The sequence below is a fragment of the Pleurodeles waltl genome, chromosome 4_2 (genome assembly GCF_031143425.1).
Source record: "Pleurodeles waltl isolate 20211129_DDA chromosome 4_2, aPleWal1.hap1.20221129, whole genome shotgun sequence".
NCBI lineage: Eukaryota > Metazoa > Chordata > Amphibia > Caudata > Salamandridae > Pleurodeles > Pleurodeles waltl.
In genome coordinates, this window is record NC_090443.1 from 22,886,683 (window position 1) to 22,898,498 (window position 11,816).

The 11,816-nt window shown below is 49.5% G+C and overlaps 1 long non-coding RNA gene across 1 annotated transcript; it reads right to left on the bottom strand.

Annotated features, from left to right (window-relative positions):
• Nucleotides 1-4,078: 4,078 nt before the first annotated feature.
• LOC138292076 (uncharacterized) lies at nucleotides 4,079-11,788 on the bottom strand. Its single transcript, XR_011202579.1, has 2 exons — nucleotides 11,678-11,788; nucleotides 4,079-4,521 (listed from the first exon to the last, which is right to left on the bottom strand). It is a non-coding gene; the product is annotated as an uncharacterized lncRNA (long non-coding RNA).
• Between the last annotated feature and the right edge of the window lie 28 nt (nucleotides 11,789-11,816).

Below are 11,816 nucleotides of genomic sequence, written 5' to 3' on the forward strand. Positions count from 1 at the left end.
GAAGAGAGACTTCATCGCTTAGATCCAAGGAGGGCGCTAAGCTTTTATATAGACAGAACGAAGGATTTCAGGCTGGAGGATCAGCTCTTCATCGGGTACGTGGGACAGAGGAGAGGAAAGGCAGTCCACAAGAGAACACTCTCCAGGTGGGTTGTTCTTTGCATTAAAATGTGTTACTCTTTAGCAAAGAAAGAACCCTCTGATGGTATAAGAGCTCACTCCACCAGAGCTAAATCGGCCTCTTCGGCCTTGGCTAGGGGTGTTCTTGTGGTTGACATCTGCAAGGCCGCAACTTGGTCGTCCCTTCACACTTTTGCGAAGCATTACTGTTTGGACTCTGAGGTCAGAAGGGACGGCCATTTTGCACGGTCGGTGCTGCAGGATTTCTTGGTTTGACCATTCAGGCACCCTCCACCGAGTGCAGTACTGCTTTGGGACTCTATTCATTAGGTGAGGAATCCACAGGTAGTTGTATCCATCAGAAGAACGAGTTACTTACCTTCGGTAATGACTTTTCTGGTGGATACATTAGCTACCTGTGGATTCCTCACGGTCCCACCCGCCTCCCCGTTGCCTGTCTGGTCTAGCCAAGTAATTCTTGAGTGTGCTCCTTTTGGTTTTGAGGACTTGTATATATTCTGTGTATATATTCATATTGATATATATTGTTCATATACTTGTTTATTTGTTTAAAAAAAAAAAGAAGGATTGAGTTATTAGAATGATGTAATTATTTGGAATATTATTAAATTTTGCAATTTGTTCTTTCATCTCAATGGCCTATTATTCTCAGGCACGTAAAAATTTTTGGTACTGACGTCGGCACGTCGGCGAGGACCTCTTATTGCCTGTATGACGCCAGACGGCGTCGCGTGGGCAATTATGGCGTCCTCGTCGACGTGCAGAAGCTAGGAAGAAGATTTCCGTTGAATGCTGGCGCAATGGGAGTATTCATTAGGTGAGGAATCCACAGGTAGCTAATGTATTCACCAGAAAAGTCGTTACCGAAGGTAAGTAACTCGTTCTTTGGGTGTAATGGATGGTGTTGTAAGTACATATGTGTGCACCGCTGAGCCTGCATGGGCCATGGTTAGTCTGTCAGTACTGTCCGTCCCATAGTGGACGTATAGCCAGCTGTACATATTTTCCAAGTGCCTGACCTCTGTGTTACATTTCTGTGTCTCCCTTTTAGGTCAGTGCCCACCAGAAGAGGGCACATTGGCATGCCATCTCCAAAGACGTGTGGACCCTGGGGGTCTACAGCCGGCGGAGCACCCACTGCAGGAAGAGGTGGGAGGACCTGCGGCGCTGGGTGCGAAAAATCTGTGAGGCCCAGCTGGGGAAGTCCTCCCAACGTGGAAGGGGTTCCGGGCGGGCACTGACCCCTTTCATGCTACGCATCCTGGCGGTGGCGTACCCAGACCTGGGTGGGCGCTTGAAGGCTGCACAGCAGTCACAAGGGGGTGAGTACTCATGTCACAATCCTAACCCTTGATGGATGTCTGTGTGTGCATTAGGGTTTATGCTGCTTATTTGCAGGGACTCTCACTGAAGTCCATCTACATGATGGCCGCCGTAGGGTGATGGGGTGTTTTGGTCAGGTCTCCTACACATCGGGTTCTTAGGTAGTTCAGGGGATGGGAGTAGAATAGGGTTCTGGTCACTAGTCAGGGGCATGGCCATGGGCATAGTGGAAGGGGCTGCCTGTTGGGGGGGTCTTCTGGCCACTATGTTCACTCCTTTGAGATATTTACAATTGTGTCTCCTGTTTTGTCTTCCCATCCCTGGTCTCTTGTGTTGTCTGTGTACATCAGCATCATCTGGCAAAGGAGCTGAGGCACCGGCAAATGGGAATGCAGTGGCCCACGGATCCTCAGAGGCAGAGTCATCTGACGCCAAGGGGACCAGTGGGTTGGAGGGTGAGGGGAGTACCACGGGGGAGGCAACTACCACTGGAGGCAGTGACTCCGATACCTTCTCCGATGGGTGCTCCCTGGCGGTGGCAGAACCTAGTGGGCACACCCCTACAGTAACATCTTCTGCCACCCCCAATGCCATCACCGCCCTCCCTTTTGCTCCCCACCGAGTTGCCCGTGCCCACTCACCCAGAAGGGTGGGAATCTCCTTCGCCCCAGGCACCTCATCCCCTTCCCCAGTCAGCCCCAGTCAGCCCTGCTGCCCTCACAGAGGAGGCTATTGACCTCCTGAGAACCATCTCTTTAGGGCAGACAACCATTGTCAAATGCCATCCAGGGGCTAGCATTAGAGATGCAGCAGACAAATGCCTATCTGGACGGCATTCACGGTGCCGTGTCTGGCGTACAGAGATCTTTTCAGACTCTGGCCTCCTCTTGGACGGCAGCTAGTTTCCCTGGTCATTCTGTCCCCCCTCCAACCTCCTCTACCCCTTCCAGCACCCCACTTCCTTCACCTGTCCAAAGCACACAATATGACACCCAGTCAAGCACCTCAACACACTTCTAAACACACTTCTAAACACAAGCACCACACCTCCCACCACAAGCATTCACACAGCCAACATACACATGCACACACAGCAACATCCACTTCCCTTAGTGTGCCCACCTCTTCTGCCTCTCCTGTCTGTCCCCTCTACATGCACACCCACAAGCACTGCACCTTCAGTCACTGTTGCTGAGCCTATTCCTGCACTCACCACAACAGCAGACATCCATACATGCACCCCAGACACCACACCTGCACTCACCACAACTACTGTAGTTGACACATGCAGCACACTCACCAGACTTGCAGACACCCACACAACATACATCCACACTGGCAGCCTGTCTTCTCCTACTGTCCACACCCCCCTCCTCCAAAAACACACAAACGCACCAAGACACCCACCCATCACACATCCACCACACCTGAGCATACTGACCAGTCCCTTCTGTGTGTCCCTTCTCCATGTTTTCCTGCATTACTGGTAAGGCATGTATTGTTTCCTACATTGAACCCATTCTTTAGGCTGCTGGCACTTTGTACACATCTTCTCCATCAATATTGTCTTATCATACATTAACATGATGCAACGTGACTTGTGTAATTTGTAAATGTACACATCTCCTACAACTGGCTACTTGATAGTTACGGTTCCATTGACGGTATTTGTGAGATGTAATGAGTGCACACATGACATTACACCTGCCACAGAACTTGTGCTGTCTCCAAGTGACTTCCTGTTTTGTATTTGCTAGTATCTGTGGGTGTCTCAAAGCTATCCATCCACATCCTCCATTGCACATGGTATGCATTTCTTCCAGCATACCACAACCTAGGTAACTCTTACCATGACTGAATGATGTTGAGGTGTGAAAACATCTCACTGCTGTACTGTTCGTTAGCCAAATGCAACATACATGGCTAAGTCTACTCCCACTCAGTTTGATGTGTCTCAGACATTATTTAAAAATGCTGGACATAGTAGGACATCCCATACCTGATTGTGATGTTGGAGCCCAAACATGTATGGGATAAATTGTTACTGCTGCTACCATGCACTTGTTCTATCATGTGAGTGACAACGAGTGATATGTATTGCTATGTTCTGTGTGATGTTGTTATAGAGAGTATACTAGGTAAACATGCTGACACATGTCAAGGATTGTTGATACTGGCTAACCTGTTGATACCTAGGACATACACCCATACTTCAGTCTTCACGTTTATCTGGATTTGCTCTAGGCATGTGTGAAGACAGCAGATTTGTGTGACAAATGTGCACCTCATGTACATAGTGAGTGTACCTTATGTATGCCCCCCCCCCTTGCATACATCCTGTTAGGCATGGTGTTGTTGTGGTAAATGGGCTAGATATTAGCACCTTGACCACTTGACGGCACAACATTTGTAGTGGTGCAAGGGTGTAGGCCTTCAGGAGTCACATGCCCGTGAGTTGCGTATCACTGATATGTGAGATGGAGGCAGTAGACACTCTTACATCACAAACGATGTTGCTACCATACTTGCTACCTTTATGTTTCATACTTGCTCATTGAGGTTTGAGTAACATTCCAATGGTATTTGTAGTGGAGAATGAGTAGACCAAGGAGAATCATGTGAAAAGTATTTTATTTGTGTTATTTACAATGTGATGTTTTTAGTATACTGACTATATGCAGAAGTTCTCAACATTGTGGAGTCTCCTACAAACTCCTACAGCAGTGTTCTGTTGTTTCCCTTCCAACTTATCTGCTTCATATTCATCCTCCTTCTCACTGGGGACATCAACCTTGTCATCCCAGGGGATATTTGTTCGGACACAGATGTTGTGGAGGATTGCACATGCCAGAATTATTTTGCAAATGAGTGGTGGAGCATACAAGAGGCTTTCTCCTGTCAGGGCCAGGCACCTGAACCCTGATTTCAGGAGTCCAAATGTCCTCTCCACCACATTGCGAGTTTGCCTGTGTCCCTCGTTGTAGGCCTTCTCTTACACCGTTGTGGGATTGGCAAATGGAGTCATCACCCATGGCTGCATGGCGTACCTTTGATCAGCTGCAAAGGAAAGAGAGAAGAGGTGTTGGTAAAGCTTGAAAGTGGTTTGGTGGCTTACCTATCAGTAGACCATTGCCATATTGGCTATCCTATAACCGCTCGTTGATGGTGCAATGGCGAAAGATGTATGCATCATGGAAGCCACTGGGATATTTAGCAAGGATGTTAGTGAAGAGCCCATGGTGGTCCATGATGGCCTGCACATTGATTGAATGTGTTTGTTTGCGGTTCCTATTTAGGTGTTCCATTGCTGCAGGTGGCACCTGTTGCACATGGGTGCAGTCCATTGCACCCAGCACATGCAGAAACCCATTTGATAGAGACGTTGCTTGGTCTCTTGCTGCAGATGCTGTGTAGGAAGCTGGCTCTGTATATACTATATCAAAATGAGATACAGTGTGCACAGAGTCCAGGGGTTACCCAGAGGCTTAACAGAGGCAATAATAGATAATACTTACCCTCTATTTGTGGTAGATTGGTCGAGCAGTTATGCCTATCAGATGGTAGTGTTAAGCATTTGTTGTACACCCACAAGCAATAGAAGAAACACACACTCAACTTAACTCCAGACCAATAGGATTATATATAGAAAAATATTTTTTTGTTACTTTATTATTAGAACCACAAGACTCAGTTCGGAAGTAAATACTTTTGCAGGTAAGTACTTAGCATAGACAGCAATGTAACTTTGTTTCACTTTAGTTAAGAAAACAGTTTTTAAGAAAACATAGAATGGGGGTCATTCTGACAGGGCCAACAACCGCGGAAGCACCGCCAACAGGCTGGCGGTGCTTCCTGGGCCATTCTGACCGCGGCGGTAAAGCCGCGGTCAGAAAAGGGCAACTGGCGGTTTCCCGCCGGTTTACCCCTGGCCCAGGGAATCCTCCATGGCGGCGCTGCTTGCAGCGCCGCCATGGGGATTCCGACCCCCTTCCCGCCATCCTGTTCCTGGCGGTTTTTACCGCCAGGAACAGGATGGCGGGAACGGGTGTCGTGGGGCCCCTGGGGGCCCCTGCACTGCCCATGCCACTGGCATGGGCAGTGCAGGGGCCCCCTAACAGGGCCCCATAAAGATTTTCAGTGTCTGCTTTGCAGACACTGAAAATCGCGACGGGTGCCACTGCACCCATCGCACCCCTACAACTCCGCCGGCTCCATTCGGAGCCGGCTTCATTGTTGAGGGGGGTTTCCCGCTGGGCCGGCGGGCGGCCTTCTGGCGGTCGCTCGCCGGCCCAGCGGGAAAGCCAGAATGGCCGGTGCGGTCATTCAGCGGTTCCCTCCAGGCGGGCGGCTCCCGCCGCCCGCCGGGGTCAGAATGACCCCCAATATCTATTTTAAAAATGGACACTGCATTTTCAGGACAGTTCCTGGGGGAAGAAAATAAAGTACAGTTTTAGAGGTAAGTACACTACTTACAGTTCCAGTCTCTGGGTTATAGGTAGTCCACTGTTGGGGATTCAAGTCAACCCCAAACACTCACCACCAGCAACACGGGGCCGGCCGGCTGCAGAGGTCAAAGTTGAGTAATTTTAACATGGACTTCTATGGAGACAGGGGGTACTCGGAATTTGGGCTGCCAGCAGGTATGGACCCGTGGCTCGGCAGGCAGACCAGGGGAGGGGGGTAGAGGAGCACTGGAGGAGTCCCAAGTAGGCACCAATCCTACACCCTCAGCGGCACTGGGGCGGACGGGTGCAGGGTGCAAACAGGGCATCAGATTTCCAATGAAACCCTGTGAGGGGACCCCGGGGGACACTCAGGCGCTGCAGGCGAGGTCTGGGGGTGTCTCAGACACACCACCGTTCGGGCAGGGAAGAAGGCTGCCTGTTGATCATCGCTGCACCGGGTGTTGATTTCTCCAAGGCATGGGGGCTGAGAAGAAGTCCTTCTTCTTCTTGTGAGGTCGTCAGGAATCTGACTAGCTTGGTTCAGGGAGCCCTTAAATACAAGATTTAGGGGTGTTTTAGGGGTCAGAGGGCAGTAGCCAATGGCTACTGTCCCTGAGGGTGGCTACACCCTCCTTGTGTTCACTCCTTTTGGGGAGGGGAGAACATTCCTATCCCTATTGGCCCTGATCCTCCAAACCAAGATGGAGGATTCTGCAAGGAGGGGGTGATTTCAGCTCTGGACACCTTAGGGGTGGGCCTGAAGTGGTGACTCATCCTTGTTCTTCCTAATTATCCCTCTGGACTTGCCGCCAAAAGTGGGGCTTTGTCCGGGGGCTGGGCATCTCCACTAGCTGGAGTGCCCTGGGGCATTGTAACACGAAGCCTGAGCCTTTAAGACTCACCGCTAGGTGTTACAGTTCCTGCAGTGGGAAAATGTGAAGCCCCTCCACCCAGTGCAGGCTTTGTTTCTAGCGCCAGAGATCACAAAGGGCATCACCCCAGGGGGTCAGAAACGCGTCTCTCAGTGGCAGGCTGGCAGAGATCAGTCCCTCCTGCACTGAAGGATTAGGTAAAATACAGGAGGCATCTCTAAGATGCCCTCTGTGTGCATTTTTTTATAAATCCAACACTGGCATCTGTGTGCGTTTATTATTCTGAGACGTTTGATACCAAACTTCCCAATATTCAGTGTAGCCATTATGGAACTGTGGAGTTTGTTTTGACAAACTCCCAGACCATATACTTAATATGGCCACGTTGTACGTACAATGCCTAAGAATGGACTTAGACACTGTAGGGGCATATTGCTCATGCAGCTATGCCTTTACCTGTGTTATAGTGCACCTTGCCTTAGGGCTTTAAGGCCTACTAGAGGGGTGACTTACCTATGCCACAGGCAGTGTTTTGTGTGCATGGCACCCTGAGGGGGATGCCATGTCGGCTTTGACTTTTTCTCCCCACCAACATACACAATCTGCAATGGCTGTGTGCATGTGTTAGGCGAGTGGTCCCTTAGGGTGGCACAGCACGTGCTGCAGCCCTTAGGGACCTTCCCTGGTCACAGGGCCCTTGGTACCACTGGTACCTTTCACAAGAGACTTATCTGTGTTCTAGGGGTGTGGCAATTGTGGAAACAATGGTACATTTTTAGTGAAAGAACATTGGTGTTGGGGCCAGGTTAGCAGGGTCCCAGCACACTCTCAGTCAAGTCAGCATCAATATCAGGCAAAAAGTGTGTGTGTGTGTGTGGGGGGTAACTGCAACAAGGGCCATTTTCCTACACTGTGTTTTTGGGAAGCAGATGTGGTGCGGTGTGAGGCCTATGAGAGCGTCCAGGACCTTAAGTAGAAGGACCAAGAAGGATGGCTGGGAGATACCAGCCACTTGTGTACCTGTTATCTGAAAAGATCCAGATGCCAGCATGTGGAGGACAGTAGGAAGTTTGGTCATGGGTGGTATGTTAGTGGGAGTTTGCACCCTTGCTGTGATGTGTGGCACAATATGGTGCAGCAGGCATACAATGAACTCCCGGTTCAGTCTGTACATCCTGATCACATCTTGTTCCCTCAGTCAAAGGATGGTTGTCTGCTGCCTGAAGATCCTCTCCTGCCTTCTGCGCTGTCTTTGTGGCTGCTGTGGTAGTGTTTGGGGTTGCTGTGGTGGTGGTGCAGGGACCTGTTCTCTTTGCTGACGTCTGCGGTGTGTGCCAAACTGGAGCAGTACCACTTTAATGTTGTCCTGGTGGTTTCCAGGGTTCCTTCTGTGTGTTTCCCATGAGTGGTGGTTTGTGAGCCTCTTTTTAACACCTAGTGTGACCAGGCGTTAACATTTTATGCTAATCGGACTAAGAGACATGTTTTAAGACTGCTTCCTTGGTTAGCGTCTTTTTGCTTCTGTAGGTAAATACAGCGCTAGAGGGCTAGCACCATTTTTTGAAAGGGAAGGCCAACCTTACATCTCACTGTCGCAATGAGATGAAAGGTGGTTTGGCACTCCCTTGAAATGGCGCTAACACCTCAATTTTGAAGCTAGACTGGTCTAGCGTCAAAATATAAATATGGAGTTATGTTTGAGCCACTTCAGCATTAAAAAATGACATTAAGACGGCGCAAACATTTCATATATAGGCAATACTCCAAATGCAGGTAAGTAAATACACTATTATATATACAGTAGCAGTCAGGAATTAGCATAGAATGCAATAAAAACAGTGAAAGCAATAGACAATACTAAAGGCCTGGTGGGGACCAAACCATATACTAAGAAAGGAGAATGTGAAAGTCGGACCCCCACCCAAGGAAGTGGAATCAGTAGAGGGGAGCTGGAGAAACTAGGAAACCCACGGGGTTAGTACCAGGGTGCCCCCCAGTGACCAGCAGGAGAGGTAAGTACCTGGTTCTCCCCGAACCCACCAAAAGGACTTCAGAGAAGGATACTGCAAGACCCAGACAAGACTGCAAGAAACCAAAGGTAGATTCTGGAAGAGGAAGACCTGGAAAAGAAGGGGACCAGGTCCAGATCACGTTGAAGTGTCTTGTGGTGGCAGGACCCACTACCCATCCGTCTGTGGATGCAGGATCTGGTCGCTGGAAGATGATCAGCAATGCAGCCCTGGAGCAGCTGAAGAGTTCCTGAGTGATGTAGTCGACATCCCACACTGGATGAAGAATTGCAGTCGGTCTGTGGTGTGGAAAAACCACCATTGAGCCTTGGCACAGGCAAATGAAGAAAAGTTGAGCTGCCGGGGACCAGCAAGGTCCAGGGGGATTCAACCCATGGAAGGGATCCTGGGTGACCCTCAGCAACCAGGAGAGTCAGAAGAAGAGGAGGCAGCCCCCACAGATGGCCCACAGGCAGCAAGCAAAGGAGTTGCGGTGAGGCCCACGCAACACACCTAGAAAGGAGTCCCACATTGCAGGAGAAGCACGCAGAGGGCTGTGCATCGCAGGGAAGAGAGCTGGGTCTACACAGAGCTTTAAGATCCCTTTGGAGGAGATGCCAACAAGCCTTCGTAGCTGCAAGAGACGCGGTGCACGGGGGTACTGTCCTGCGTGGACAGGCAAGAACTTACCTTCTCCAAAGCTGGACAGCTGGCAGAGAGGACCAAGGGGACCACTCCAGACCAGCTCCTGTGATGCAGGATCCATGCAGCTCAGAAAGAGAGGAGATCCACGCAGCCGGTCGTCGTTGCAGTTGGTGCTTGCAGGTGCAAGGGAGTGACTCATTTACTCCAAGGAAGATTTCTTCCTGCTTTTTGGTGCAGACTGAAGACTTGCCACCCTCAGAAAATGCACAGCCAGGGAAATGTTGCAGTTGCTGGAAGGAGCCGGAGAAACAATGTTGCAGACCGGAGTTGTCGCTGTAGCTGCAGATTGTAGGTTCCTGTGAAGTCTAGTTACGGTTCCAGTGGCCAGAAATTGAAGTAAATGTTGCAGTGGAGTCCTGCTGGAATATTGCAAGTCGAATCTGAGGACCCACCCAAGAGGGAGACCCTAAATTGCTTTGGAAGGGGGATTGGTCACCAAGCCAGGTGACCACCGATCAGGAGGAACCTGTGATGTCACCTGCCTGACCTGGCCAATCAGATGCTCCCAGAGGCCTCTGCCCACATTGGATTCGAGATGGCAGAATCAAGTGGCCACCTGGGAAGTGATTACTCCCCTTTCCATTGTCCAGGTTAGCGCCAGAGCAGGGACTGAAGGTCCCTGAACTGGTGCGGACTAATTTATGCAAGGAGGGCACCAAATGTGCCCTTCAAAGCATACCAGTGGCTTGGGGAGGCTAACTCCCTTTCCCAAAAGGAAATCTTTTGTCTGCCTTCCTGAGTTTAAGCTGGTCAAGCAGCAGGAGGGCAGAAAACTGTCTGTAGGATGGCAGCACGGGCTGTCTGGGAAAGCCCTGCAACCTGGTAGGAGCAAAGCTGTGGGGTTTTCTAAAAAGCCCCCAGAGTGCATGGAATCATACAACCAATACTGGCAACAGCATTGAGGTATGATTCCGACATGTTTGATACCAAACATGCCCAGGTTCGGAGTTACCATTATGTAGTTGGAGAGAGGTAGTGACCTATGTCCATTACACGCATAAAATGGCTTTCCTGCACTCACTAAGCCCAGGAAAATGGAACAGGAGTTTGTGGGGTCTGCTCATGCAGGGGTGCCCTCACACACAGGTACCAGCACCCTGTCCTCTGGCTAGGAGGGCCTACCATAGGGGTGACTTACAGTGACCTGGTGCAGTGACCTGAAGTGAAAATGTGCATGCACCTTTTCCTGCAGGCGAAGTGGCAGGCCTGCAGACACATTTTACGTGGGCTCCCATAGGTGGCATAATACATGCTGCGGCCCATGAGGAACCATATACTAGGACCTTATATTGGGGCACCTGTATGTTGAATGTGGGGTGTGTGAAGTCCCAGCAACCAAATTTAGAGGAAGAGAGCACAGTCACTGCAGTCCTGGTTAGCAGGATCCCAGTAAACACAGTCAAAACATACTGACATTAGACAAAAAGTGGGGGTAACCATGTCTAAAAGAGAGTAATTTCCTACACTGATAAAATTGAGTGATGCACAGGCTGCCCATCTGCAGAAATAGAGGACAGCACAGGTGACCGCGCTTCCTTGCTCCCTTTCTCCCTCTCCACAGACCTAAAGCGGGTGTGGCAAGCTGCTCAGTTGGGAGGGTTAACAGTTCCTGAATGTGTGCAGATAACGCGAGAACACTGTTAAATCAGGAAAAAAAAAGTGAAGCGGATGAAAAATCATTGAACATTAATGTTATAAAACACAGAAATAAGGACTACCTGAATTTAAGTAACAGTAAATAACTATGCACTGCATCAGATAAACATCATAATTAATATTAAACCATGAAATATCAATAGAAATAAGGAAATTATATGTTAAAACAAAAGACGGACATACTTAACTGGCCGCGAAACAGCAAAGCTGTTACAGTTTGAATATTAAATAGGGCTGTGGGCTTCATGGCTTTTATAAGGGGGTATGCAAGCGGTCATGTGAAATGTAGCGTTTTAAAAACTTTGCATTTGACAGGTTGCTGAAAATAATAGATTATTACAGCAGCTCCAAAACAGTGATATACTACTCCCACACGTACAGGGCCGGCGGAGTAACATTATTGAAACACGCACTAGTTCGAACGTAGGCCTTTAGCTTTCGTTTCGCAAACACAATAGCATGCCAAATCGTTTGTACCAATTGGCGAATTTAGCCGCCAATCATCGCCATTACGTTACATACGTACTGCGCCGGTTGCTCGACCATGCCGTGCACGCCTGTAGCACCTACGTACAGCTATCGCAATCACTGCTTTTCTCTATTGGTGTTTTCAAGTGGCACTCAAAAGCAGCGAGATTCCCGCCTCCTTCGCGCACTATTCGCTA